Source organism: Myotis nattereri (genome assembly GCF_964212035.1).
Source record: "Myotis nattereri genome assembly, chromosome: 3".
NCBI classification, from domain to species: Eukaryota; Metazoa; Chordata; class Mammalia; order Chiroptera; family Vespertilionidae; genus Myotis; species Myotis nattereri.
Window position 1 is genome coordinate 8,352,227 of NC_138077.1, and position 27,791 is coordinate 8,380,017.

General features: G+C 55.6%; 1 protein-coding gene across 5 annotated transcripts in view; it reads left to right on the forward strand.

Moving 5' to 3' along the window:
• AGPAT3 (1-acylglycerol-3-phosphate O-acyltransferase 3) overlaps nucleotides 1-27,791 on the forward strand; it is a gene marked incomplete at its 3' end in the record, with an annotated part of 74,341 nt that overhangs the window by 15,366 nt on the left and 31,184 nt on the right. The window contains exon 1 of one of the 5 annotated variants that reach the window (XM_081088011.1): nucleotides 19,970-20,327. The exons of 3 other annotated variants lie outside the window; for them this stretch is intronic. Of the gene's footprint in view, nucleotides 1-19,969; nucleotides 20,328-20,617; nucleotides 20,792-27,791 lie in introns of those variants that run through there. One more of the 5 variants, XM_081088013.1, reaches the window with a different exon arrangement.

The window sequence follows — 27,791 nt, forward strand, 5'->3', positions numbered from 1 at the left end:
TTCACTTGTTAAGTTGTTGAGAGCTGCTATTGTGTACAGAAGAAAATCACAGTTACATTGTATCCTAGGGTTGAGCTCTCAACGCACTACTTTCTTTTCCTGTCGATTATCACCTGCAGTGACTGGAGGATGCTTGGGGCCAAGGGGATTCTCTCCCTCACAGCTGCCAGGGGTACTGGGGCCCAGGGGTGCAGAGCTGCAGGGGCTGTGGGTGACGCCGGGAGGCGCATTGCACCGTGCACAGCAGGCGTGTGTCCCCCGCCACGGGTTGTTGCTGGGCTAGAGGGGCCTGGGGTCACTCACTGGTCAGCAGCCGGACCTCCCCAGAAGGATGGAGTTTGGGGAGATTGGAGACTGAAATCAGCTTCCTGGACCAGGTTCCTTTCCCAGGAAGGGGCGTCTGTTTTCTGGTACCGCCCACCCTGCATTCTCCTGCTGGAACGCGTAAAGGGCTGTGTGCACGCAGGTTCACATGCCTTCGCTGTCCAGGTCACCAGCGCTCCTGGGCAGGGCTGCCTGCCTCCAGGCGTCTAACACCAGGCAGAGGCCACTGTGGCGGGCGCCGTCTTGTCTCACAGACACCGCCTGCCTGGCAGCTGCTTATCTCTTGGGGACTAGAACTAAGAATTGAAGCGCTCCTCTGGAGTGGCCGTGCCTGGGCGCACCAGGGCCTGGTGTGCCGTCGGTTTGGCTCTGTATCAGGGGTTCTGGCTGGAACAGAGGACTGTGGGGAAGGGCATCGGGGGCCACATCACATGTATCTATCTGGTGGCCGCGTCACGTGCAACCTGAGTTGTCTTGGCCGCCTTCTTGACTCGGCGCTTGGTGTTGCCTGAGCTGTGCTCCTACTCGCTTCCACGTGAACTGAAGTGAAGAGGTGAGTCCATAGAAACACAGGGCTGAGCCGGGGGGGATGGTCCGGCCCCAGACATTGAAGGGAGGGCACCCCGCCAGCCTGGCACAGGAGTGAGTGTCACGCGTGTGTGGCCCCTTCTCAGTTTTAGTGCCACTTGGCTCTCTTCATTGTCTTCCAAAGTGGGCGTCTGTCAGGGAGGCGTGCGGGCAGCTGGCAGCCCTGGCGGGAGGGAAGGCGCTGCCGCGGGCGGAGCGCTGTCCATGTTCTGGCCACCATCTCCTGCAGCTCTCCATTTTCCGAAATTGCCTCAAGAACTCCTTGGATCTCCTGTGTAGATCATCATCTCATGCACCAATGACAAAAGCTGTGCAATCTCTATGTCTCTTATTCTTTACTTGTCTTTCACTGTGGCCGCAGTAAGTTCTCGATGTTGGGATGGAGTCTCGATGGTCATTCTTAAGTATGAGTGGCATTGCACTTCCCGTCTGCCTTTCCTGAATCCAGTGAAATAGGCTTGTTTTCTTCCTTTTTCTCTTATTGCCAATAATTAGATTAATTGATTTTCTATAGTAAACTGTTTCTGTGTCCTGATATAAACAAAATTTGGTCATGATTTTATTTTATTTTTTAAAATTTTGGAGTATTTTTAAAAAATATATTTTCATTGATTTCAGAGAGGAAGGGAGAGGGAGAGAGAGAGAAACATCAATGATGACAAAATCATAGATCGGCTACCTCCTGCACGCCCCCTACTGGGGATCGAGCCTGCATCCCGGCATGTGCTCTTGACCTGAATCGAACCCAGGACCCTTCAGTCCACAGGTTGACACTCTGTTCACTGAGCCAAACCAGCTAGAGCCGTCATGATTTTTTTTTTTTAAACTGCATGGCTAGAATCAGTCTGCTAATACATATTTATTGTGAGTATTCCATCTATATTCTTGCCTGCGATGGGTTCAGTAATGGGCATTTTGTGTGGCTCCTGCTGTTTCCTGGAATGCCTTGATTGTTTCTCATTCAGGAAATGCTGACTTTGGGGTGGAGAGGTTATTATCTTACAGGGGAGTCCGTAGTGGGTGTGTCGCTTTCAGGGGAAGCATATAATGAGTGTCTATAATCTTTTAAATTGCCTCCACTTTATGGGGTGTTTTTATCAGGAAGTGAGGTTGGATTTTGCTAAATTACCTGACCAGCATTTTTCTTTAAGAAGCAGAATGAATTTTATGAATAGATTTCCTGCCATAAAATCACGGTTGCATTCATGGAACAAACCCTTCTTGGTCTTCATGTGTTATTTTTTTAATATGCTATTAGGTTCTGTTTGCTAATTTTTAAAGGAATTTTTACATTTATATTCATAAGTGAAGAGCGGTGGTTCTCAAACCTTTGATCCCTTTACACTTGGCAGTGCCAGGACATGTTTTTGGTTGATAAAGTGGTGGTGGTGGTGGTGGTGTTTCCGTTTGCCTCTAGGGTAGAAGCCAGGAATGCTGCTAATATCCGACAGTGCGCAGGGCAGCCCCACCACAGAGTATCTGGTCCAAATGTCAGTAGTGCCATGTGGAGAAACCCCGGTGTTGATGTATATACTATTTTAGAACCTAACACCAAGAACATTTAAAAGTCATTAATAATTTATTTAAAATAGCAGCAGGAGCTCTTTCTGGTTTTGGCTGTGCGAGGGACCCTGAGCAGCAAAGTCTCCTGGGATACCCTGCATGAGGCGGCTCGGGAAGTCCCGCACAGGAAGCAGCGCCAGCGCAGGAGGTCTTTGCAGACAGTCAGGCTGCAGATCGGCTTGAAGAGCTGTGACCCTCAGAAGGACAGACACTCCTTGGGCACCGCCAGGCGGAAGTCCACTCCTGCCCCACTTTCTCCACCTGTGATCTGGGGACCAGCAGCCCTGTGCTGAGGCCAAGGCCGTTTACTAGTACACCCCCCACAGGGACATGAGGCGCTGAAGAAAAAACTCAAAAAGAATACGAAGTTGGCCAAGAAGTGTGCTGTCTTTTGCCCTCAGTCTCTGGTCAAGCAGATCCCATGAGTCCCGGGCCCAGGCCTGGACCAGTTCCTGTCCTTGCTGACCCACGAGGAGAACGTGGTGGCCGAAACGATGAGGTGACATGCAGATGAAGAGGATGCGTGTCGGGCAGTGGCTGTTGGCCACGTGAAGATGACAGGGCGGAGCGCGTGTGCAGCATCCACTTAGCTGTCACCTTCCTGGTGTCGCGGCTCAGAAAGAAGTGGCAGAACGTGCGGGCTTTGTACACCAGGAGCCCACGGCAAGCCCGGCGCCTGGACTCCGGCACAGCTGAGTAAGCCACGCTGCCACCATAGGGAAAGGCAGTAAGCCCACTGCACGTCAACATCAGTCACATTTTTAATAAAGGAAACTATATTTTTTCAAAACTGAAAAACAGTGTAGTGAGGAGAGTGGCATTGGTTTATATTTTTGCAACGTAATCAACCTCTTTCATGTCTGACCTAATGGGGGACGGTGCAGGGATCCGTGTCGGCAGTGGCTGAGGTTCCCAAAGAAACTCCTGCCTCACCCAGCACAGCCTTGGGGCGGGGGGTGGGGCAGGGGACTCCCAGACCCCCTGGCGGCCCTCCTGTCCCACTGAGAACATGGATTAGCCGAGTGTCCGCCGCATTGCGAACGTCATGTCACACTTGCTTTGTACAAGGCACTTGGGAGTTTGCCTTCTTGGTCTAGGACCTGGAGAAGGTTAAATAGTGTTAGGATGACCTGTTGGTGCCGGATTGGTGGAATCCTCTTGTGAAGTCATCTGGGTTTGGTCTCTTTCATCAGATATGACAAATAGCTCTTTCAATTCTACAAAAGTAGGTCTGCCCAGGCTCTCCATCCTTCCTACGTCCCTTTTTTTGTAAATTTCTTTTCTCTAGAAAAGTATATACTTGATCGAGGTTTTCAAATTTATTTGCATAGAGATGTGCAGTCACTTCCACAATTTAAAGTAATATTTTCTTTTGATGCTTATTCCCTCTTTCCTTAATTTATTCATTTTATTCTCTTTTTTTATTAGTTTTTTTTTATTGCTATAGGTGACTGGTCTGTTTTATTGATTTTTAAAAAGAAACCATCTTTTAAAAATTTATAATTAATTAGAATGCTTTTTTCCAACTCACTATATTTTACTTTTACCTTTATTAATTCCTTCAGCTACTTTGTCATTTTCTTCCAACTTTTTGTTTCCATGCATTCTCTTATTTCCGTGCTTTCATCTCTAAAAATGTAAAGTATTTAATGCAGTTCATTTTCCTCAGAGCCCTGCTGTCGCTTTCATTATGTTTTCTAGACATTTTCTCCTGCCCTGGAGAGGAACATCTGAGAGGAGAATGTTTACATTTCAGGGAGGAGGCCTTTTCGGTTTTCTGATTCTGTTATGAATTTCTAGAGCATACTGTTTGGATTATAGTTACTGTTTGGAATGTGTTGAAAACTCCTTTGTTGCTTCATATATCTGGACACTGTTTGTGGGTGTTTCTGAGCGACGGGGAGAAGGGTGTTCCCTCTTAGCAAGTGCAGATCGGCTGTGCCTCAGACCTCGGCACCGACCTTGCTCTGCGTCTCTGGACAGCCCTTCTTCTTCCCGACCCCTTGTTCTTGATGGAGACGTGGCAGCGTCTGTCATGGTCAGCTGGGGGGATTCGTTTCTGCTTCATGACACGCTGGCTGCTGTGTTATTTGGTACATAGGTATTAAGCCATCAGATCTTTAAGAATTTTAGTTCTAGCATTATAAATATTCCTGCTTTGTCATTTAATGTCACTTGGCTGGATATTCTATTCTCTGATGTTAAGCATTTGGACCTCTTTTTACTTACATTTCCCCGATGTACATCTGGTCATCCTTTTCGACCTTGCTGGCTTGCTTTGGTCAAGGTATTTCTCTGTGAAGTAGCCCCTTTGCTGGTCGGTGATCTCCGCCGGTTTGAAGTGATGGACATGGTCCCTGTGTTGATTTGTGCTGCTGGTATTGTGTGTTGGGGGTTACAGATAAAACGTGTTCCCGTTCACAAACACTCACAGGGCGTGTGGCCTCTGCTCTGTGTCTTCCTGGTTGTTGTGTTGTGTTTTGGTGTGGTTGACCTGAGAGCTGGGGAGGTGTGTGGTTCTGTCCTTCCCTCTATTTGATAATGTCTATTGTTTCTGCACTAAGCGTGACAGTGAAGCACCCTGTACCTGCCCTCCCAAGGCACTGCCTCCCCGAGCACCTGCTCTGGCACCTCCACACGCCTGAGCCTTTCTTGCTCACCTGTCAGTTACTCTGCTCTCAGTTCCCACTCCTGCCTCTGAAGCGCAGGCTCCTCTCCCACCTCCCTCCCGCCTGCCCCTCTCTGCTAGGCTTCTTTCTGCAGGTGCACACATCACAGCTCATCCCTGGGCCTTCTTGGTGCCCCAGGCGTGTCCCTCGCTCCGCTCCGTGTGGGCAGAGGTCTGGACTGTTAGCAAATGGAGCCGCTTGTTGCTGTGTCCCAGCTGTTCCTCTCCCCAGGGCCTCTTGCCTCCGGGTCAGGTTCACAATCCTGTTTGGTTGCCCAGCCCTTTGATTTAGTCTCCTCCTTTCTGAGACACCCCTGTGCTCTGATGGAGTCCCCGCCGTGGCCCTCATGGGGGCCCTGGACCCTGAAGAAGTGACTGTGGAGCAAACCACAGGACACGTGGGGGCCAGGCTGTGCTGCTCTGCGTGGCCGCTCAGCACTTGCCGCCTCCGCCCTCCCAGAGCGCGTGGCCACGCCTCCGTTCCCAGGGGCACACAGCTCTGATGTGGCAGGCCCCTGGCTCTTGTCAAGTCCACGCTGATAACCATCACCCGCCCACACCCTTGAGCGTGGGGACCCTTCCTGAGGCAACTTCCTGGACTGGCTGGCAGTTGTGCTGTGGACTCACGTCCGTGTGTGTGTGTGTGTGTGTGTGTGTGTGTCTGTGTGTGTGTGTGTGTGTGTGTGTGTGTTGCGTGCCTCCCTGCCTGAGGGTGAGACTTGGGCTGAGAGGACAATGAGCTGCTGGTTTTGTCCCAGCTCAGGTGACACTAAGAACTTGATAGACATTGGACTTTATCAAAGTCAGGGAGAGTTTTGCAGCAGTCAGTGATCGGTGCCTTTGACAAGTTTTCAGTTAGTAATAAAACTAGGGGTTGATGGCTGTCCTTCGTTAATGAGTAATTAGCTCCACGCTGCCAACTCTCTGAGTTGACTGTCCAGGGTGAGGGCTCATTTCTTTTCTTTTCTCTTTCCTTTAATATATTTTTATTGATTTCAGAGAGAAAGGGAGAGGGAGAAAGAGATAGAAACATCGATGATGAGAGAAAATCTTTGATCGGCTGCCTCCTGCACACCCCCCACTGGCGATCGAGCCCGAAACCTGGGCATGTGCCCTTGACGGGAATCAAACCCGGGACCCTTCAGTCTGTGGGCCGATGCTCTATCCACCGAGCCAAACCGGCCAGGCGAGGGCTCATTTCTTGAGGAGACCCTGAGCTCTGGAGTCTGGGGACCTGGTCGGGGCTGGCGAGGTGGGCGTGCCCTCCCAGCCTCAGTGTGGACGAGCCATAGAGGACACCCCATGAGACCAGCGGCAGGTACGGTGTCAGGACGTCTTTTTACCAATTTCTCTGTATTTTGATGCTGTTTTTGTGAAGGCTTAACAGATACTGGATAGGTTACTGTGAGGATCTAGGCTTCTTCATTTGGAGTAAATGCTGTCTAACGAAGATTTCCTGTTGGAAGTTAAAATTCTTAATCCCATGGTCTAGGTGAGGAGCAGGAACCTGTGGGTAGCGGGAGGGGATATTGTCGGACCACGAGGGTATATGCGGGGGGAGTCGCTTATGTATGGGCTTGGCTGTGTGTCCTCTGGTGTGGGTACTTAGGTCGTACGCACCGCCGGGAAAGCGTCATAACTAGCAACACGTTCTTCAGACGCCAAGTTGCTTATGAAGAACCATGGCATTCAATGCTTTGGAACCCAAAAAGCTGTGACTAAAGACAGAAGTGAACATGTTTCCGTGGTTGCTGCGAGGTTGGATCTTTGGGTTGGGAGCCTTGGGGTCCAGTGTGGTTTGTTGGTGAGGAGAGGACCTGGGTCGCCATTACGTGGGCTTCCCAGGCCCCTCTGCACGGGCCCCAGGAGGTCAGCTATGGAGTCAGGTAGCGTAGACCTTGTTTAATAATTACTCACTTAGTTGGGGCTCCCCCCCCATGCCAGCGCCCCACTTGGTGTTGGGGGCAGAGGTGACCGCCGTTAGACCTCACACAGACTGGCGGGAAGCATGTGTGAAGTCATTTGTTCTTCATGGATACAGAGCCCTGAGGGCTACATTTTAGTGGGCAGCCGGGGAGGCGAGGTGACAGTAATGAACAAATACACTGGAGATGCCAGTTGAACTGTGCTGAGCGATCTGCGTGGGGCTGTGCAGCGTGATGGGCTGTGTGGGTGTGGGTGCTGGGGGGGAGCAGACGACCCTCACAGGGTATGGCAGGGAGCAAACACCCAGCACCAGCCAGCTTGGCAGGCAGGCAGGCAGGCGCAGTGAGGCTGGTGAGGGCTGGGGAGTGCAGGGGCAGGCCCAGGAGGCCAGGGCGCCTGGCTTAGCAGACATGAGGGGGTGGCTTCTGTCCTTGGTTCTGTTCAGTGGAAGGCACATGGGGTCACTGGGGCGTGGGCCGGCCTTGGCATGATCCCCACTGGGTGGAGAGAACTCTGGCTTCCCCTTTGGACAAGAGTGGAAGTGGGAGAGGTGATGGGGCTGGTGACACAGTGGCGGAGAGCAGACAGGCTTGCTGGCAGGTTGAGTGTGCGTATGGGAGTCTGTGGGATATGTGTGTACATGTGCGTCTGTGTGTGTGCCTGCATGTGCTGCATGTGTGCACACATGTGTGTGACTGACAGAGGCAGCACTGGGAGGCGCACACTCGTCCCCCGATTGGTCCCGAGCGAGGCTCTTCTCGCGGAGTCGTCCTTTGGAGTTTGTGTCTGTCTTAGACCTTATGCTGCTGCTTGGCAACACGACAGTCACCTCGGGGACAAATGGCTCGATAGCGCCCAGGCGCTGGCCAGCTGTGGGCTCTTAGCCTCAGTGTGTAGCCGGACTTTCGAGATGTCTCCCTGCCTGGCCTTTGGCCAAGGCCCCTGGCTGGCCGCACCGCCCTCCGGATGCTGGGCGGAGGGGCTGCACCTCCTCGGGGTTTGCGGACCTGCCCCCACGCCTGCAGGAACAGGGGAGGCAGAGCCAGGTCTGACTAGGAAGAGGGGAGGGACGTGTGCCTCGTCCTACTTCCCACCAGGATGGCAGGACGGCCTCACAGCGGAAGGCACATGGCGAGAGGCTCCGAGCCTGCAGGGCCCCGGTCATGTGACCCGTGACCAAAGGCTGGAGGCTGGACAGGAGGCTCCTGCTCTAGGGATAGATGGATGTGAAGGGTGGCCCCGGTTTCAGGGGCCCAGGGGGGCTGAGGAAATGTCCCAGCTCCGGGGCAGGTCCAGGAGGCAGCTAGAGCAGGGTTCCCACACCCAGTCATGTGTCCAAGACACTATTTATACCCACAGCACAGGCGCACACTTCACACGCACACCATATTCACACCACACACCACGCACACAAGGTTTTGTTTCTTTAAAGACACAGATCTGAAGCAGTTATGGCAAATGTTCCATCTCAGTGACAGGTGCTGGGCGTTTGAGACGCTGCTCTGTTTGCCTCTTTAAAATTAAAAACATGGGAAATGAGGACACATTTGTAATACCTTAACCAATAAAGAAATTAAAAAAAAATTTAAAACATATGTAAGTGCTATGAGAGGGACATAGGAAAGGGCTCCTCCCAGGACAGAGCGCTCCTGCAGGGAGGCTGCCCTCAATCAAGTGAGAGGACAGGTGTCAGCCATGAATCGGGTGAGGACAGTGGTCAGCTGAACCCCGCTGCCCGCAAACCTTGGGTGAGGGGGGATCTCATGTGGCCAGTGGGCAGGGTGCTGGGGGCAGAGCCCAGCCCTCGGGTGCGTCCGGAGGAGCCTGTCTGTGGTCAGCATGACCTGGGCCCCGGGGTGCTCTGCGCACGGCTAGGCCAGGCCCTGGTTGGTGAGAGTGTCTGTTCCCATCGGCCTCTGCTTCTCTTCCCGGTGCTTACAGGAGGGCGTGCCCCCGGGAAAAACAGCTGGTGTAAGAGGAGAGGCCAGGAGAGCAGGATCCATTGCAGAAGGCGGGTGGGGACCACTGGGACGGCCCTGCTGGGTGCAGCCCCCTCACTCTCTGTGGTCGGAAGCTCAGTGGGAGACACTGGGGTGGAACGGGTGCAGCGGAAGTCAGGAGCAGCTCAGGTAGTTTTCACTGACTCCAGGATCTACTATTAAATACTCCTTTGCCGTGGAGTTCTACATGTGTTAGGAGCAGGCTCAGCCCACGTGGGCAGCAAATCAGTGCAGGCCAGTCTGCCCTCTCCCGCCAACACGGAGACAGCCCAGGGCCGGGCAACAGCCCCACACAGCCACAGGCACCCAGGCCCCCTCTGATGTCCCTGTCAGCCTGCAGCTCTGTCCTCTTGGTTATGACTTGTGGCTTCAGAAGGGCTGCTCCAGCCTTGCCATTTCACCTGCATTCCAGGCTGGAGGGGGAGAAGGGCCCAGCTGGGCTGTTTCCTTTGGAAGAGCTCCACCCAGAGGCTTTTACCGCCATCTCCCTGGCCGACGTGGCTGTCCCAGCTGCAGGGTGCTGGGACCTTACCTTTCGCTGAGCCTGCGTCTGCCTGACAGTGTGTCCATCCTGTTGGTATGAAGTGGGGGACAGTGAGATTTGCACTGGCAGTGTGTGGGGGGAGCACGTTCCTCTCCCCTCAAGGTCCTGCTGGCTGGTCTAATCAAATCCACATCAGACAGATTAGCACTAGAAAATGGCCAAATTGAATACATATGTCCTCATGGAACCCCACATGCACGAGAGGTTCCGAGGCAGACAGGGACAGTGAGGGATGTAAGACATTCTGAGTTAGGGGTGAGGCAAGGTTCCTGGGGGCCGCAGCGGGCCATTGCAGGATGACGAGAAGAGCAGATATTCAGTAATTAGTTTGTGCTGCCCTATAGAGAGGCCAAAAAAGGTGATCTCTGATCATCTCTTATTAATACAAGGCCCCTAATTCAATTCTAGGCTGGTGCGGGTAGGGACAGAAGTTTCTCTTGAGCCCATAGGATCTTGGTTGTCTTCGGCTCAAAACAATCTACAAACCACAGAAGCATATCTTGGGGTGCTCATTCTAAACCCCTGTAGCAGCCATCTCCTTCCTACCACTTCTTAGGGTAGTCAGTATTCCAGAAATCAGGTGTATCCTTGACCTTTGACCTGGATGTGATAAAAAGAAGGCATCTTCTCCATTTCTCCGTGCTTCCCTCTTCGCTGCACTTGGCACACATTGGCTGTTCTGCAACCGTTGCCCTGCATTTCTGGTTTTCGGTGTGGGGGCTGGTCGGGTCCTGGCTTTCAGTCTCTGTGAAAATAAAAAAAGTCGACAGCCACTGCCTCGAGCAGGACCTCTCCCTAAGTGCTCCCCCGCCTGGAGTGGGGCCCACCCCCCGGACGTGGGCAGCTGGGCACTCTCCCCTGGACCCCGCAGCGGTTGCCCCAGGCCACCCACGCTCCTGGCTGCTCTCACCGTCCTGGTGAGCAGGGATTTTAACTCGAGATGAAAAGGAAAACTGGTAGAAAACTAAATGTGCCAAGCTGGCAGTTTAGAAAAAATTAATTCAGTCAAACTACTTGTAGTTAGGGGGCAGTACAATCCCCTAACTAATGAGGATGAGTCCAAGATTTGAATCATGTGCATAAAACCAGTGGGGAATGAAGTATGGTAGCAATCATCTCAGGTAGAAACTATCGTTTAACTTTAACCCTGCTGTTTGGTTTCTGTACTTATTTGCTTTGTTTAACAATAGAAACGTTATTTTGATTTTCTGAATTATATAAATTATCCCATTGGTGTGGTCATACTGGTCTTAGAAAGCACACTTTCCTTTACCTGGGAAGGACAGCACAGTTATCCCAAGGTCAGAGGGCTCCGGTGAACGTGTCCCTGTTGACCCAGTGGTCCGGAGACCCAAAACTGTAACTTAGATAGCATGCTTAAGTGAAACTGCTTCTGCTTCTGTAAACTGCTTTTTTGCAAACCAGGTTCCTCATTCCAAACCTTGGGATGTAATCAATACCTTTGTGATCTTTGCCTATAAATCTGGTGTTGTGGCCATCTTATCACTATGAGAGTTGGGAGATGCCCCCTCATAGTCCCGGATTTGCAATAAATGTGACTCTTTAATTCGAAAAAAAAAAAAAAAAAAGAGAGAGAAAAGGAAAACTGGTGAGCTCCTGCCCCTCTACAGATCCTGCCTCCCCGACGGGGAGGGGCTGATGGCAGGATAAGAGCTGGGCCACCTCCAGTGAGGGAGAGGGAGCCGCCCTGCAGGTCTGGCCCGGGAGCTCACAGGTAAGGGCAGGGCTGCTCTCCAGCAGAACCCCCGACCTCCCCGATGGAGCTGGAGCGATGGAGCGAGGCACCGAGTGGAGGGTGGGAGAGAGAGTAGGAGTTGAGGGCCGCGCATCTCAGACCCCACCGTCTCGTCCGAATCTGCACTCTCTGTGGGTCCGACTCTCCCTAAGCTCTGCTCACAGAAGAGTGGGTGGGTGAGTTACTTATCCCGGACCCTCCACCTTGCTTGCTCGGAATGGCATCTGTCCCTCTAACATATGGGAGGTCCCAGTGGCTGGCGTCTGTCCTTCTCCAGCCTGAGCTCAATTGTCAATGTAAGAAGCGTCCAAACCTATAGAGAAATTTTTGTAAGAGTTTATTTGAGGCAAATTGATGACATATGCCAGGGAACAAGATCTCAAAAGCTCTGCGATTTTGCAGCTTCTTACATACATTTGAAATCAAGAGAGATTACATGAAGGTGGGGGAAAGCGGGGCAGGGATTGGGTTACAGTACAGTCAACAAGATTTCTCTCTCTCTCTCTCTCTCTCTCTCTCTCTCTCTCTCTTTCTCTCTCTCTCTTTCTCTCTCTGTTGTTGTTAATCCTCACCTGAGGGTTTCTTTTCCATTGATTTTTTTAGAGATAGTGAATGGGAGGGGGAGAGACAGGGAGAGAAACATCGACATAAGAGAGACACCAATTGGTTGCTTCTCAAACGCACCACAATCAGTGCCGGGGATGAGCCTGCAACCCTTTAGCCCACAGGCGTTAATCATTGAGCAAAGCAGGCTAGGGCAAGCTTGTACTCCCTTGAGGGTTAACACTCCCTTCCAGGGGTATTGCTTTTGGTGTTTCAAAGGTGTGTTAACCTAGATGCAGGAGAACAATGGACAGGGCGGGCTTAAAACCTTCCACTAAAGAAGTTATAGGCCTGGGCAGGGCTGTCCCCCATGAGCTGCCCAGCTAGGAATTTATGATCAGATCATCCGGTGAGAATACTTCACATAGAACCCCCTTTTCACCCACAAAGCAAAGGCAGGACTGGGTGATAAGACATCTTGTTGGCGTCTGCCTTACAGTCATTTCTAGGGCCTCCACCTCAACATTGCTGTCTGTCAGGATTTCGACAGATTTCTGAGTCCATAGTATCTCCCAGCCAGGGTCAGCCAACGCTTTTGTCTGCCACTGATGTCATGTGACTAACTGGAATGACAGAGCCAACCGTCCTGTGTCGATGCCACTGCCCAGAGTGGCTGGTGAGCCCTGGAGAGCAGAGGGCCAAGCCGAGGGGCGCCGAGAGTTAAACACATGGGAACTGATGGACTGAAAAGCCCAGGTGACAGGTGACGCAGAACATGGCCTTGACCCCTTCTCACTGTTGGCTGCATGTGGACCTGATGGCATTTGGTCTGTGTTGGGTTGAGCAGCGGTTTCTTTCGGGATTATCATCAGGTTAACACGCAAGGGGCAGGAGGAGGCAGTTCCGCAGGTGAGCACACGTTCAGGGCGTGTGGCAGGATCGGGCCCCGAGGTAGGCTCGGGCATGGGGCTCTGAGAACAGGCCATGCACAGGAACCACACCTGCACGACAATGAACTTGAACCAGCAGCTTCCTACATGTGATGGGTTTTATGCTACGAAATCAGCACCCAGGCATTTGAGAGCGAGGAGTTCTCTGTGGTCTTGCTAGTGGTTTAGTTCCTGTCGATGAGGTGCGGGGAGTGTTGTGCAGGGTGAGACCCAGGCCCTGCCCAGCAGCCCCATGTGATGCCGGAGTGGACGGGCAGGTGGCCAGGCCAGGGGTCCAGAGGGCTTGGCACAGGCCCCACCTCGGCACACGTGGCAGGAGGTGGAAAGGTTTCCTGGTGAATTAAGTTGTATACCCGGCTCCCACCTGACGGACCTGCTGGTGAGAGAGGATGCGCACCTGTGGCGGAGCTGGCAGTACTGCTGCACCCTGCCCGGTTTGAGGACGGCGAGGATTGGGATCAGGGGCAAAGACTCGCCCCAGTAATGACTCAGCATTTGACTAGACACCCACCCATCTGTTCGTTTCACAGATGTTGGTTACTGTTACTGCCAGGGCCTGTGGTGGGAATGGGTACAGAAAAACCATAAACGGTGTGTCTGCCCTTGTCTGTCAAGGTGAGCTCCCACAAGAGCGCACTGATGGGCAATGTCCTGCCAGGGCACCAGGGAAGCTGGTGCAGGGAGGGATCTTAGAACCTGTGTCCAGTGGTCTCGGGCAGCAGAGCCGGGCCGGGGGTGGGGGCCTGGGGCCACCTCTGCTGTGGTCAGCATGCATCTGCCCACGTGCGGTCTTGTCCTGGGTCTGGACTGCAGGCCTCAGCTGGCCAGGTGGAGCCAGCTGCCCAAGACGGGAGAGAGGATTCAGGAAACTGCACGGAGCTCTCAGCCAAGGTCAGGGTTGCCCTCGAAGTCCCACATGAAGACCACGCGGAGTCTGTGTCAGAATGGGATCTCTCCAGGTGAGACTCGATTGTGCCGCCCTTTGGGAAGGTGCTGGAAAACATGTTGTTTAAGGTGCTCAGAGGGCCAGGGATGAGACAGGTCACTGCGGGGCAAAAGTGACTGTGAGTCGGGGCTACTAAACCAGCCCATGTCCTGTCTGGTTTGGAACCAGGGGAGGTAAAAATGTCAGCTTTTCACTGATCTGTTGAAGAACACGTCTTACATGTGCATCCACGCGGCTTCCTGATCTAAGCCCCAGGGTTAGAGGGCGTTCCCACCAGGCACAGTGACTGCACCTGCCCTGCAGCGTGGGGTTGGCCTGGGGTCCTCCGGCAGGAGGGTCACAGGATGGGGGCCAGGGGCCCTGGCAAGGAGGGGCTGACAGCAGACCACCCAGTGCTCAGTGGGCAGTGGGTGAGCAGCGGCTACCCAGAGATGGCTGGAGTGGCAGGTGCGACCTCCCAGTGGTCAGAAAAGCAAGTTTAACCCAGGCGGTCATGACTCATCCAGAGACCAGCAGACACCATGGTCAAGAGGCCTGAGCAGGAGCTGGAGGGCTGGATGTGGGCCGCTTACGGTGGGTGCACACTCGTTGGTGAAGACACCTTCTGAGCACAGATGGGTGGGAAGGTCCCGGAGGGAGGGTTCCTGGCCGCCTGGTGCCCTGGGAAGGTGGACGAGCCGAGTCAGCTCCACGGGGTGTTCCTCCCAAGAGCCCATGGGTGGCACAGGAGGAGGTGGCCGTGGTCGAGTGTTGGGAGGGTGAGGCTGCCAGTGTCGCTGAGGTGCGTCTCTCAAGCCCCCCTGTTCACAGCTGGTTTGTGCAGGTCGACAGGATTTGTGGGGACACTTTTTGTTGATCCAGGCACATGGCATGTGTAAGGACTAGGCTGTGGATGTTGCCGGGCTTGGCAGACTCCAGGGCTGCCTGACCCCTGCAGGCAAGACTGTGAGGGTGCCGTGGGCGCGGTGCCCAGGTGACCTGCCCCCAGAAGGCCCAGCAGCCGCAGCTGGGACCTGCTGTGCCTTGAGAATGGCCCAGTGTCTTCTTCTCAAAGCAGCCCGGGCTCTGCCTCCTCCACACAGGAGAGCACACTGGCTGGCCCTTCTCGGTGCCCGCTCCCACCTCGTTCCTGTGCTGCTCCCTGTGGCATTTGTCTCCTGGAAGCTGTGTAGGTGAAAGCAGAGGGATTTCATGCCAAGAGCAGGTCTGCATTCTGCTCCCAGATGCACCACTAGCTTGGGCTGCACTTTCTCCTTTTCCCCCCAAATGGGAGGTGCACATGGCCATGCCCCCTGGTGATGGGCACTTCCCCCTGTGCGGCAGCATTTCGTCTGCATCTTGAGTCCTGGGCCAGGGCTGCTGGAGTGAGAAGAGCCCGAGAGGCACTCACCACTCGCAGGGAGACGGGGTGGCTGGCAAACGGCAGGACCCCTGGGCCCTGGGGAACAGTCAGTCCCCTCTCGGCTCTAACAGCACTGTCTCTGCCCGCCTCCACAGGGGAGGGGCCAGAAACTAGCGCAGCTGGTCAGACCAGGAAGCTCGGGACTGGTGTCCACCACTGGAGGCCTGAGGGGCTTTTCTGATCGCACTCTTTTAAAAATATATATATATTTTTACAGAGAGGAAGGGAGAGAGAGAGTTAGAAACACCGATGAGAGAGAAACATCGATCAGGTGCCTCCTGCACATCCCTTACTGGGGATGTGCCCGCAACCAAGGTACATGCCCTTGACCGGAATCGAACCTGGGACCCTTCATCTGCAGGCTGACGCTCTGTCCACTGAGCCAAACTGGTTAGGGCTGATCTCACTCTTTTTTGAAGATCATAGAAATAATGCATCCCCATTTCCCAAGATAAAATCCATCAGGCTTTCGTAACAGGGCCTGAGCATGGGACTGAGCCGCTCATGGTGGTCGGCAGCCCGGGGGACGCCCTTTGGTTGTTGGGGCGTCTGCTATGCCCGCCAGGGACTCAGCGTAACCTTGTTGGCAGGTGCCGTGAAAACGACGACTGGCCAAACACACCTTTCCAGGTCTGTGGGCACAACTCGGGTCTGCACTAACCTGTCACTAAAGCAGCAGCAGAGGTTGGATGTCATATCCATGATTCGGGGGAAGGCTTGGCTTCTCTTCTGTATTTTTTCTTGCTAGGTCTGCTTTATTTCTTAGGAGGAAATTTGTCTGAGGAAAAAAATCAAACTTATATTTCCTTTTGAAACTTTTTACTTTGAAATCTAAAGAAATTTCTATCAGGAAAACCAGACGCAGGCTAATCCCAGGTGTTCCGGCTGACACCGCAGAGAGCCAGGTTGGAAGCCAGCTGGCTTCTGCATCTGAAAAGTCTCCTGTGCGTCGAGGCCTTTCGGTGAATTACATTTTGTAAATCTGCGTGGTAGCGACCGTCTTTTTTAGAGGGGAGGTGGAGAGACCTTGTTCTTCAGGCCACACTTCAGAGCCCTGGTCTCACACCCTTGTCCCTTCAAAGCCAGGTGCAGCTCATGCTGGCGCCCGCTGGGAGCCGTGGGGGAGGCGGGAAAGATCTGGGCTGTGCCCAACCCCAGCAGCCGGTCTGACGACTGGCTCAGCTTTCAGTTCTTTAAGGTTGGAGGAGCCCGCCCTGAGGTGGCCGTGCAGAGAGGAGAGGAGCCGGAGGAAGGGCAAGGAGCTGGACAGGACCTGGGAGCGCAGGGTGGCAGCTGGCCTCGGCCCTCCAGGTAATGCCACTGTGAAGCCTGCAAAGGTGTGGTTTTGGTTGTTGGCCGTAGTTTATGTTTCTCTTTACTTTTTCTGTCTCTGCTTTTTTCTGTAAGGTTAAAAAAAATAGCTTGCCTCCTCTCAGGAAAAGGTCGAAGTGTCATTAGCAAGGTACAGGTCAGGACCATAATACCGGCCACCCCAGCACCCCTCCCCCCGCGCCATGCCCAGCGACAAAGGCCAGGTGTGGGCGGCCCAGGCATCACAGGCTGATCCCTCGGGACCTCACACACCATCCAAATCCCTGAGGCTTAAAAGGACCAGGTGGCCAGGAGACAGTCCACCTGTGGGAACCGGCAGGAGCTTCTGTGGAGAAGGAACTCGCCCAGCCTGGGCAGTAACTCCCATGGCCCCATGCATGTGCTCATGTCCCGGGAGAAGGGTGGTGACTGCATCCCACAGAGCAGGCCGGCAGGCAGGATGGCGTGGGGGCGCCCTGAGGCTTCTCCAGGGTTACGCAGTCACCCTGCAGGACTCCCGATGGGACGGGGGAGCAAACTCCACCCGAGCAAGAGGCTACTGAGGCTAGAGCAGAAGTGGATTCCAGCCGGACACAGGCAAGTGCCCAAAGAGCGGGGCCACCGCAGGCCCCTCGGTCCTCGCCCAGGAGCCCCGAAGCGATGGCGCAGTCACATTGTCACACCACAGGCTGGGCACTCGATGGTCTGCATGTCCTGGGCAGGAGAACGGGTACCTGCCTTTTAATACGTTCCTACATTGAAATGCTCGCAGCCAGTTTAACAAGAACGACAGAAGGCAGTGATGCTGATGATAACTAGTCCCTGGTCTAGTGCATTTCACAACTCACTCATTTAACTCTCGTAACCTGGTGGTGTAGGAAGTACCCCCACACTATAGAGGAGGAAGTGGAGGCTCAGAGAGGCTCAGTCCTTTCTCCAGGTCACACGCCTGGTGTTGGGGAGGCCAGGATTTGAACCCGGTCATGTGCTCCTATTCACTCCGCCCTCTCCCAGAAAGACGAGGCTTGCACTGACCCAGCAGGCTTTCCTGGTGGAGGTCTGAGTCTGTGCAGGCTGTTATAAACACAATGCCATAGATCGGCGACTTTAAAGAAACAGACATTGATTTCTCATAGTTCCTGAGGCTGGAAGTCCCAGATCAAGGCACAGGTGCCTGGAGAGGCCTGCATCCTGGCTCATAGACAGTGTCTTCTTGCTGAGTCCTCACGAGTGGGAGGGTGACGGCGCTCTCTGGGGTTTCCTTATAAGGACACTAATCCGTTCATGGGGGCTCCACCCTCATGACCTAAGTTACCTCCCAGAGGCCCCTCCTCCAATACCTCCACGTGGGGCATTTGGTTTCAACAGATGAATTTGGGGAGCGGGCACAAATATTCGGCCCACAGCAGAGAGCGAGCATTGTGGGAGGAAATCAAGTTATAGTCACACGACATTGCCACCTGCATCAGGAACTGACCCCAGGCCCCGCGGCAGTCTGTGGGGGTGGTGGCGAAGGTTCCTCTTTTGACCATGTTCTTCTGCATGGTTTGAAAGTTTTGCAGCAAGAATCTATTACTTCCTGCTAACGCACAAAATCTCATTCTTTACAAAATCATTCTTTTTTAAAAAATTGATCTTAGAGAGAGAGAAACATCAATTGGTTGCCTCCTGCATATGCCCCAACTGGGGACCGAACCCACAACCTGGGTGGGTATGTGCTCTAACTGGGAATGGAACCTGCCACCTTTTGGTGTATGGGACGATGCTCTAACCAACTGAGCTACACTGGCCAGGGCTTTACAAAGTCCTTTTAAAAACACAGAGCTCAAGAGTTGGGGTGTTTTTGCTAGAAATGTTTCGTTCGGTCACAGAACGGGCAGCCAGTCTACACCAGTGAGTGGCCACAGCGTCTCCGTCTCCCCGGTGAACAGGGGGTCTTTGGAGTTCCTCACTCACCACCCCCATCCATTCAGACCTGGTTAGAAGGCAGCGAACTAAAGCTGCTGCTTTTATCCTTCCTCCCTCCTCCCCAGGTCGTTCCTCCTCCCTTCACAACCCAGCAGGCCCCTCTCCGGCTGCAGGCTCAGACCTTCTCTGCCTCTGGGCGGAGGGATGAGTGGCTGTTTGCAGGGCATTTGATTGGATTTTGCTCTGAGACTGTTTAGGACCTAGTTCCTGTTCACGGAAGCCTGAGTCCTGAACCGCCATTTGCTTGCTCTGTGCCTCTGGGCTAGTGCCTCACTCTCTGTGCCTCCGTTTCAGGTCTGTAACATGAAGCTCAAAGTGTGCCCCCTCCTCTGAGGGGTGGTGAGAGTGGATGAGCTGACACATAGGGACGGTGACCAGCGTGCATGCTGGGACATGCTACAGACATGTCTACTGACGTGTCACCCTGTGCAGCATTGTTAGGACGTCCTGCCTGAAATTCTAGACCCTGGTCTTCCTCTCCAGGGAGCTGGGGCTGGCGGGCGTCAGGGGCTGGTTGTGTGTTCGCAGTTCGAGGTGCTCCCTATGCGCTGGGCAGCTGAGCCACCGGGCACTGCCTGCACTCGAAATGCAGCAGGAGCACTGAACAGCCATGCTGCCGACGAGGGAGAACAAGCCCTCTGCAGGCGGGGAAGGGAGGCTGGGGTGCAGGTGTAGGCCCGGCCCAGCACCCAGAGCTGGTGGTTGCTCCTCGCTGGCTTCTAGTGTATCCCTGTCGTAGTGCCTATTCCGTGGAAGGAAGCATGGCCGCCCGGTCACACTGTTCTGAAGATGCAAATGGGAGCAAATGGAAGCAGTATCAAGGCAGCACAGGCGGCGGGCGAGCTAGGGGACCCACACACGTCCCAACGGGGATGGAACCCTGACCTGGATCGAACCCACAACTTTTTGGTGTACCAGGGCCCACCAGGTGGTTCTCACAGGTGCTCCAGGGCCGTGTGCACCTGCTTTCCTCACTTCCCTACTCCTGGGCTGTGACTGCCTTCTGAAGGCTGCCACCTGTCCTGACATGCAGTCGTGAAAAAGCCGTGTGTTCACATCTGTGGGCTTGCCGAGGGCCCGAGAACCCAGCCACATGTCCTGAGGACGCTTTGCAGGCTGACCTTTCTGTCTTAGAGCCGAGCAGGTATCTCTTAGTCCACCCTGAACCGGCGAGGCCCCGCCCCCACGTGGCAGCGCCGCGTCCCCCCCCCCCCCCCCCACACCTGCTGCCGGTCACACCTGTGCCTGTTCATCCCCGTGGCTGTGTCAACGCCACCGAGTAGCTGTAAGCCACGCAGATAGCGTCTGGCATAGCGTCCTGACTGCACTTCAGAGCACTGGAGAGTTGGCCGCTGGCCTTCCTGGGCTCACACCTCGGTTGTTTACTTGTGTTTGGTTTGCATAGTAACCCACGTTCTAGTGCGCGTCCCCGTGTGGATTGGAAGGACATGGTATCAGCTGGTCCCCGCGAGCACCCGCCTCGCTCCTGGAGTCTCATTTGCCCAGAGGGAGTCACAGCAGGAGCTTTGCTTTGTTATTTACTTATTTGTTTGTGCACTTAACGCTGTGGAAGGGCTGGTTGGGTGAGGCGTGGAAACCAAACCAGCAGTCTCAGGTGCGGGAAGTGGCCTCCTGCCGGTGCCACCGTCGTGTGTCAGGAGAGGCCCCGCCGAACGGACACGCCCTCAGCTGTGCCCCCAGCGCAGTGTGACTGGAGCGGGCGTGGAGACTCGGCCACACTCGGCTGCAGACTGTCTCGCCTGCTTCCTGGGACCAGAGGAGAAGGCTCCAGGGACTCATAACCTTTCCAGAGCCGCTGGGAAGCACCAGGAGCTCCGGTCAGTGGGAAGGACGCACTGGGCATAAGAATGAGGAGTGAGGTGGGGCCCTGTCAACAGCCAGGAGCCCAGTGAGGCTTCAGGGGCGGGGGCGGGGGTGGGGGTGGGGAGTGGTTAAGTGAGTGCATTTGGCAGCTTCTTATTGATGGTCCTGCAACATGTGGCTGGCATCCTGAGGGTTCTCTCCGGTCTAATGCTGAGCTCAATCAGGATAAACAGGCTGGCGCGATGGTGTGTTCCCAGTGGGCGGGCAGCATCTCATTAACCTAATAAACGCAGTAGGGCTGAGCCGAAAGGCAGGGCGAAAAGCTGCAAAGTTACTTGCTCAGTGTCTCTCCTGCTGGAAACTCAGCGCCTTGCCACTGCCGTTCTGTGGTTCAGGCAGGACCCGATTTCTTGAGGCCGGGATGCCAGGAATTGACACAGTGCCTTTGGGGACACTGTGGGAAAGAGGGTGATTAACTGTGAGTTAACAAGAGTCTGAGGTTTGGAGACACCCTGGCCCCTGGGGACTGCCGGAGACTGAATAAGCCACGAGTCATTCCGGGGGTGGGGGTTGAGGGGTGGAGGTCTGGGTTGAACCGCTGCGCTGGGCCAGTGAAATACTCCGAGGCCAGCGTCGGCCAAACCTGGTTCTCATCCTGGGTCGGCCAGTTATTTGTGAGCCATGCAGTTGGTCGTGGTACCAAGAGAGCAGTTGTGATCACTCAATGAATAATTCGCGTTTAGTGCCTCTCAGCACGACCTTGCGTGGTCTCCCTGATCGCTCACTGGCGTGTCTGGGTGTGGTCTCCCCACCTGTCACCAGGGCGTCCCGGCGTGGCCCGTGGGCCTGCCTGCCTTTCCCTGTCGATGCTGCCCTTCAGACCTCAGCGTCACAAGCCCTTGCGGTGAACTCGGAGGCCGTCGCACCTGGCTCTGGGTTGTTTCCAGGTGGGGTCCATGCTGAGGGCTGGGACCTGGAGGTGAGGCTGGCAGAAAGGGGGGTCACAGTTTCTGGAGGTCCAGGGTAAGGCGGGGGAACGGCGAGAGCTCTGACCAGTCACACCTGGCCTGAAGGTGAGTGAAAAGAGCAGGTCAGGGAAGGGAGGTGGCCCCAGAAGGAGCAGGACCCAGGCTCTCAGAGCGGCAACAGGCGTGGGCCAGTTGTCCTGTGTCTGTACCTGCCCCTCCCCTGGATGCAGGTAGATGAGATCGTATGTTTGTTCTGGAAGCTGGAGAGACACACGGCTCCTGCAGGTGCCACCATAGAGCCTGTGACCAGGTGGCCCCTGCGGGCCCCGTGGGTGGCCCAGAGGGCAAGCTTTCCTTCCCCAGCTCAGCACCCCCTCCTGCCTGACCCCTTGTGGCTCCAGAGCCATTCCCTGCCATGCTGGCAGCTCCTTGTTCTGGGGCAGGGCCTGTAGCAGATATGAGGAAGCAGCACCTGCCGCCCCCAGACCCCAATGGCTGACAAGTGGGGTTCTCCCCTGGACGAGGGCCGTCAGCGGGTTACTAAAGAGCTGCTTTGAGAAACTACATAAACTGCAGCTGCATACGCGCATTCATCTGTCCTCATGTCTGATGGTCACAGTACTTGCCTCCTTGAGCAGGAACGGTTATTACACCTGCAGTGCTCTCGGTTGTGTACGAAAGAGAATGTGGGCATTCCATGAGAAACTTGCTGAGTTTAAAGAAAAGTTAAGTTTTTAGAAACTGCCTTTAATGTTGCTGCTCTGAGGACACCACCAGGAGGTTCTGTCAGCACGCTCCTGCTGTTCTCTTTCATATTTAGCATAAATCAGTCATTTTTAGTCCAGGGAAGTATCTAGACACGTTCTTGTGTAATACCTTCAAATTAGCTTTATTCTCTTTAACCTTCAATAAGAGACTCAGAATGAAGTCGAATAGTAATCCAGGGGCAGGAGTGACCTCACTCGCACACATGGTCTTGAGGACCAGGAGGGCCACTGCCACGGGTCCTGAGCACGGCCAGCGGACAGATGCACTCAGGACCCCACGGGGAGTTTCCTGTCCAAAGAAATACTACTCGAGGAGGATTTTGGCCAAATTCCTATGCCAACATTTATTTCAAAATCAATAAAGCCAAGATTCTAAGCATTCTAGGTTTGCTGTGTTTCACACAAATAATGGCAAGGGCATAGTAAAAAGTGAGAACTATCTCAACATTCCTGCCCTAGTTGGTTTGCCTCAGTGGATACAGCGCTGGCCACAGACTGAAGGGTCCCAGGTTCAATTCCGGTCAAGGGCAAGTACCTGGGTTGTGGGCTTGATCCCCAGTAGAGGGCGTGCAGGAGGCAGCCAATCAATGATTCTCTCTCATCATTGATGTTTCTATCTCTCTTTCCCTCTCCCTTCCTCTCTGAAATCAATAAAAATATATTTTTAAAAAACAACAAAAAACATGTCTTACTGTTCATAGAACCCAAACCAGGCCTGAGGTTTAATTTCTGTTCTGCTCCAGCCCGGAGAGAAGTACCCGGCATTTCTCCCCGCCTCTGCCGGCCGGCCGGTCCCCTCTGCGGGCCTGGTTCAGGAGCCGTGATGACGTCATCACGAGCTGTAACCATTTTGACATTTACTATGCCAGGTGCTTTCCCTGTACCAACCCCCTAAACATCACCACCTCCCATTGACGGGGGTAGAGTGATTATTCCCACCTTACAGTAAACTAAGGCTTAGCTTGAAGCGGGGGGGGGGGGTGGGGGGTGGGGGGGGTAGTGCCAGGATTGGGGTGCAGTCCGTGCCCAGGGCTGTGCTGTGCACCCTCTCTCCAGGGTGGTCACAGGCCTCCTGCGATGTGGCTGGGGGAGGAGACTCCTGTGACACACTGAGGTCCAAAGGGCAAAGAGAGAGCGAGAGCCAGGGCGCCCTTCGCCAGAGAACCCCCTTCGAGACTGGGTGCTGACCGCAGGCCCGGAGGGCCCCTGGGGAGCCGTCTGGAGGCTCAGCACTCAGAGGGGTCTGTGCAGTCCAGGGTGTGCGGGAACCCCACGGCCTGTCCACTGTCTCGCCCGCCGAGGCGCCAGCCTGGCTCCTGCCCTGCAAACTGGGCAGGAGGCCGGGGACGAGGACAGGATGTGGCAAGTATCTCGAAAGCCTGCAGTTGGGAAGGTGGCTGCTGGGCTCTGGCAGTGGCAGCTGGGGGTGGGCCATGACCCGGTTTCTATTCTAGAAGAGTCTCTCAGCGGCACCGTGGAGGAGGGGGCCGGCATCCTGAATTACTGGGGTACTGGCAAGCAGAAAGCCTTTCCGGAGGGCAGGGCCACCCCGGGTCCCAGAGAGTCCTCAAAAATAGCTTTCTAAACGAGCGCTGACCTCAGGGCAAAGGTCGGGCCCAGGTGCTGCCACTCAAGTCAAGGGCACCTGCTGCCCTTTGTGGAGCGAGACCAGTGCCCAGCGATGGGCTTCACGGCCGCAGGGGCCAGCGTCCTCGAGGCTCAGATGCACGAGGGCCCGGGCCTTTAGCTGCATCGCAGACGAGGGGTGGTGGCTGGGCGGACGTGCACCACCCCACAGCTCTTGAGAGAAGGGTTTCTTTTCACTATTTATTAGAAAGGCCGAGGTCGGGTACCTGGCAGGGAGAGGACCTGTTCCGCAGGCCTCAGATGAGGACGGTCCTCACATCCCAGGGGGAGCACACACCGCCCTGGGGGAGCAGGTCCTCCCGGCCAGCAGTTCCTCTGGCTGCTTTGGGGATTACGGAGTTGGGAAGCCTTAGGCAGCCAGACACTGCTCAGGGCAAAGCCCCTTCCCGGCGGGCTAAGCGGAGGAGTGGCGACCTGCCTTCCCTCCGATGGCTTCTCGGGCCACAGGCCTGAGTGTAAGTCACAGACGGATGCCTCTAAAGGGCCTTGCAATCAGTCTGGAGGCTCCAGGGGCAGGGCAGAGCAGGGGCAGGGGCAGGGCAGGCTTTGCCAGCTGTGGGGCCCCCCCCTTGGCAGGACACAGGAGCATAGGTGCTGGAGGGAGCTTCGGCTGGGCAGGCAGGGCAGCGGGGCCTTCCTGTCTGGAAGTGGGCCCTTCGTGTCACGTGCAGGGAAGATGCACAGAGCAGTAACCTTCTGGTCACCCAGTGCAGCGTGATGACCCTGAAGCAGGGGAGGGGAACCTTTTCTCTGCCAAGGGCCATTGGGGTATTTGTAACATCATTCCAGGGCCATACAGAGTTACCCACTTAAAAATCAGCCTGCGGTATTTGGTCAAACATGTAATCAACTCACCCCTAATGCCTTGGCAGGGGCAGGCCACAGGATTTCGTGGGCCTTATACTGTCCGCGGGCTGGGCGTTCCCCACCCCAGCCCTGAAGGAAGGTGCGTTTGCCAGAGGCCCCTCGAGGTGCTCTCCCAATAACATCTCTCTTCCTGCTTCTGCGTGTCTGCCAGGGCCTTTGCACAGCGAGCAGCTTGCAAGGGTGACACTTCCGCCTGCAACTCTATCTCATCTCAGCTCCGTGCACGTTCAGAGTCCAGGCAGGGCCACGTGGGAGACAACAGTCCTTCGCACGTCTGGCCGACGTCCCGCTGTTTCCCGGGAATAAGGAGTGACTCTTCCCCAAGTCTTCCCCGGGGCAGTGCCCGGAAAGGCATTCCCCAGGGTCTGGAGTTGGAACTGGGCCTCTGGTGGGAGCACAGCAGCCTGCTCTGGGCGGGGGTCCGATGGCCTGGGCATTGCCCCAAAGAGAGGATGTCTGTCCAGCACTGGGAAGCCTTCCAGAGGTTTTTCCAGCCCGAGCAGAGCCTGGGGCCCACCTCACTAGCTCGCCCCACGTGTGCTGGGTTGTTGTGCTTGGGGTTTCTGTCGGCTTCTGGGTCTGAGGTCCCGGGTCAGCTGCTGGGCGGGGCCCGCTGACCTGGTCCTGTCCGAGGCCGTGATGCACCTGTTTACAGCGGCTCCTGCTGAAAGCCGCTTACTGGATTAGCGGGAGCCTGGCAGCCCCGAGTGGGCGGAGGGAGGCCGCGCCCTCTGTGCTGCTTCAGGGCCCTGTTTTCATTCGAGCTGACCTTCGAGACTCGCAGGGCGCCTCTGGGTCGGGAGGCAGCACCCCAGAAGTGCGTGTCCCCCTCGGTCTGCCGAGCAGATGCTCTTTGTGGCCCAAGCCCGTCCCGTGTGGCAAGTGTGGGCCTGGTCATAATCCCTCTCCTTACCCTTCGGCCCAAGGTGACACTCGCTGCCAGTCTCCTCACCAGCTCTCAGAAGACAGGGGACAGGCTGTGAAGATGCTGGCCAGCTACTCGACCTGCCTCTTCTCAGGGGTTTGTGCCGCCCTGGTGGCCGTGGCTTTGACCTATTACTTGTACTGGTGAGCGTGGCTGGTGCCGGGGGCTGGGCTGTCCGGGGGGAGGGGCTCCGCCCCCGCTGTCCCTGTAGGTCCACAAACTCACTCCACCCTCCGTGGGGACTCCATGGCGGGCGGGGAAGGAAGCGGTTACTGCCCGAGCACAGTGTGTGCTGGGGATTATCCTGCCCTTCCATGAATGCTCTTTGTTAGAACATTCCCGAGGGAGGGTCAGGGTGCTGGGTGACTGGGAGGGAAGCTCTTGCCCCGAGCCCTCGCCATCGCTCCCGCCTCTCAGCCCAGAGCGGGGGCAGCGGGGGCAGCGGGGGCAGCTGACCGACACGGGGTCGTCAGCTGAACAGAAAATGGTAGCTTCCGTCAGAGGCATGTTACCCGTTGTGCCCATAGGTGAGAAGGTGGTTTATGGGGAGTCACCAGTGACCCTTTAAGCAGCGGTGGCCGGAGCGCACCCAGCGCTTGCTGTGACCACATGCGGGGATCTGCGGGGCGCCGTGGGCCACCGGGCCTCCCCTCCGGGGGCTCAGCGCCTCCGTCCCCTCACGAGGCTGTGACAGCCAACGGGGCAGGTGTGCGCTGGGCCCCAGTTCTGTCCGTAAAATGGGATGTTGACCGTATCTCTGCAGGTGACCACCTTTGCACACGGGCGGGTACCGATGGCACACAGGGCCGGCTCCCTCCTGATGGGCGGTTGCCGGGGTGGCCGTGGGGAAACCCCAGCCCGGGTCTGGAGTCACTTGACTGGCTAGTGCTGGAGAACGGGCAGTTTCCTGCAAAGAGGCAGGCTTCCCGGAGGTTCTGCCTGGCGTATTCTTGTTCCTCCCCCGCCCTTGATTGGGTGGGAGTCCTACCCTCTGAGCTGGAGGCTTTCTCTTCTGTAGATCCGATTAATGCTTCTTTCATGTCTGGCGATGGAGGGGTGCTGCAGGTGGCAAGGCCTCAGCCAGGGCAGGGCTCCCCGCTGGCTCCTGGCCTCTGGTCCCCAGGTGTACCCCAGTCTTTGGCAGCCCTTTCTGCCTCAGAGCCCCCTTCCTCCTGAACATTCTAGTCATTTATTTGCCTCTCAGGGGCCTGGTGGCACTGGTCAGTCAGCTGGACTCCAAAAGGGGCGGGTCTGCCTCCGCGCAGCGGGCCGCCCACCTCGTGGGGGGGGGGGGGGCAGCTGGTTTTCTCGTCTGTCTGTGGATGTTTCCTCTTGCAGCGCTTGTCCTGCCACTAAATAGTCCTTGTTCCACAAACGGGAAGAGACCCCATTGGAAGAACATGCTAGAAGCTCGTTGTGATCTGGCGGAGAACTCGGGCAGCCCCCCTTTCCCCCCCCCAAACACACCCTGCTGAGTCCCCGTCCTCACTCCCGTGCTGGGAACTGGGAGAAAATGCCAGGTCTTGGTTCCCTGAGGTTGCCAAGCTGTCCCCTCCCCAGTTAGGACTGACTCACGAGATGCCTTTTCAGCTGCCACGCTCCCCTGCCACGTTGACAGGATGAGACCAGAGCTGGTGTGGCAAACCACAGGATGGGCTCACCCCCTGCCCCCCCTTCTCCTCCCCGGCTGTGACCAGCAACCCACTCAGCTCAGCTCTGGTTGGAGGCGCCAGGAAGAGTTCCTCTGTTGAAGGGGCTGCCAGCACTTGGTCAGCTCGAAAGCACTTCACGGAAAGGCTCATGGACTCCACGGGGAGTTCCCACCAATGGGGTCAATGTGAGTCCTCGGGAGGCAGCTTCCCGGCTGGTCCTGTCTGCGTCTCTGCGGCAAGGACTCTCGGCAGGTCCTCCTTGTGCCTCGAATGAACCTGCCACAGCATGGGGCTGGGGTGGAGAGAGGTGCTCCAAGGGGAAGCCTGACCCAGCGGCAAGGGGCCACACGGAGCCTCTGACCGCCACCTGCAGGTCTCTGCAGCCGCCACCTCAGGGCACGCTGGCCAGGGACAGAGCCCTGCTGTTCTCAGTGGGCCTTGCTTCAGATCTGGTGTAAGACGTGTCAGAAAATGTGGGTTCAAATACCAGCTACACATCCAGCATCGCTTGCAGGTCACTTTCCTTTTTATTCAGCAACATCGCCAGCCACTGCTTCCAGATGTGGCACTGTCACAGAACGCGTTACGAAGTGCACCCTGGGCTATCACATCCAAGTGCGATTCTTTACATCATGGAGTAACAGCAAGGTTC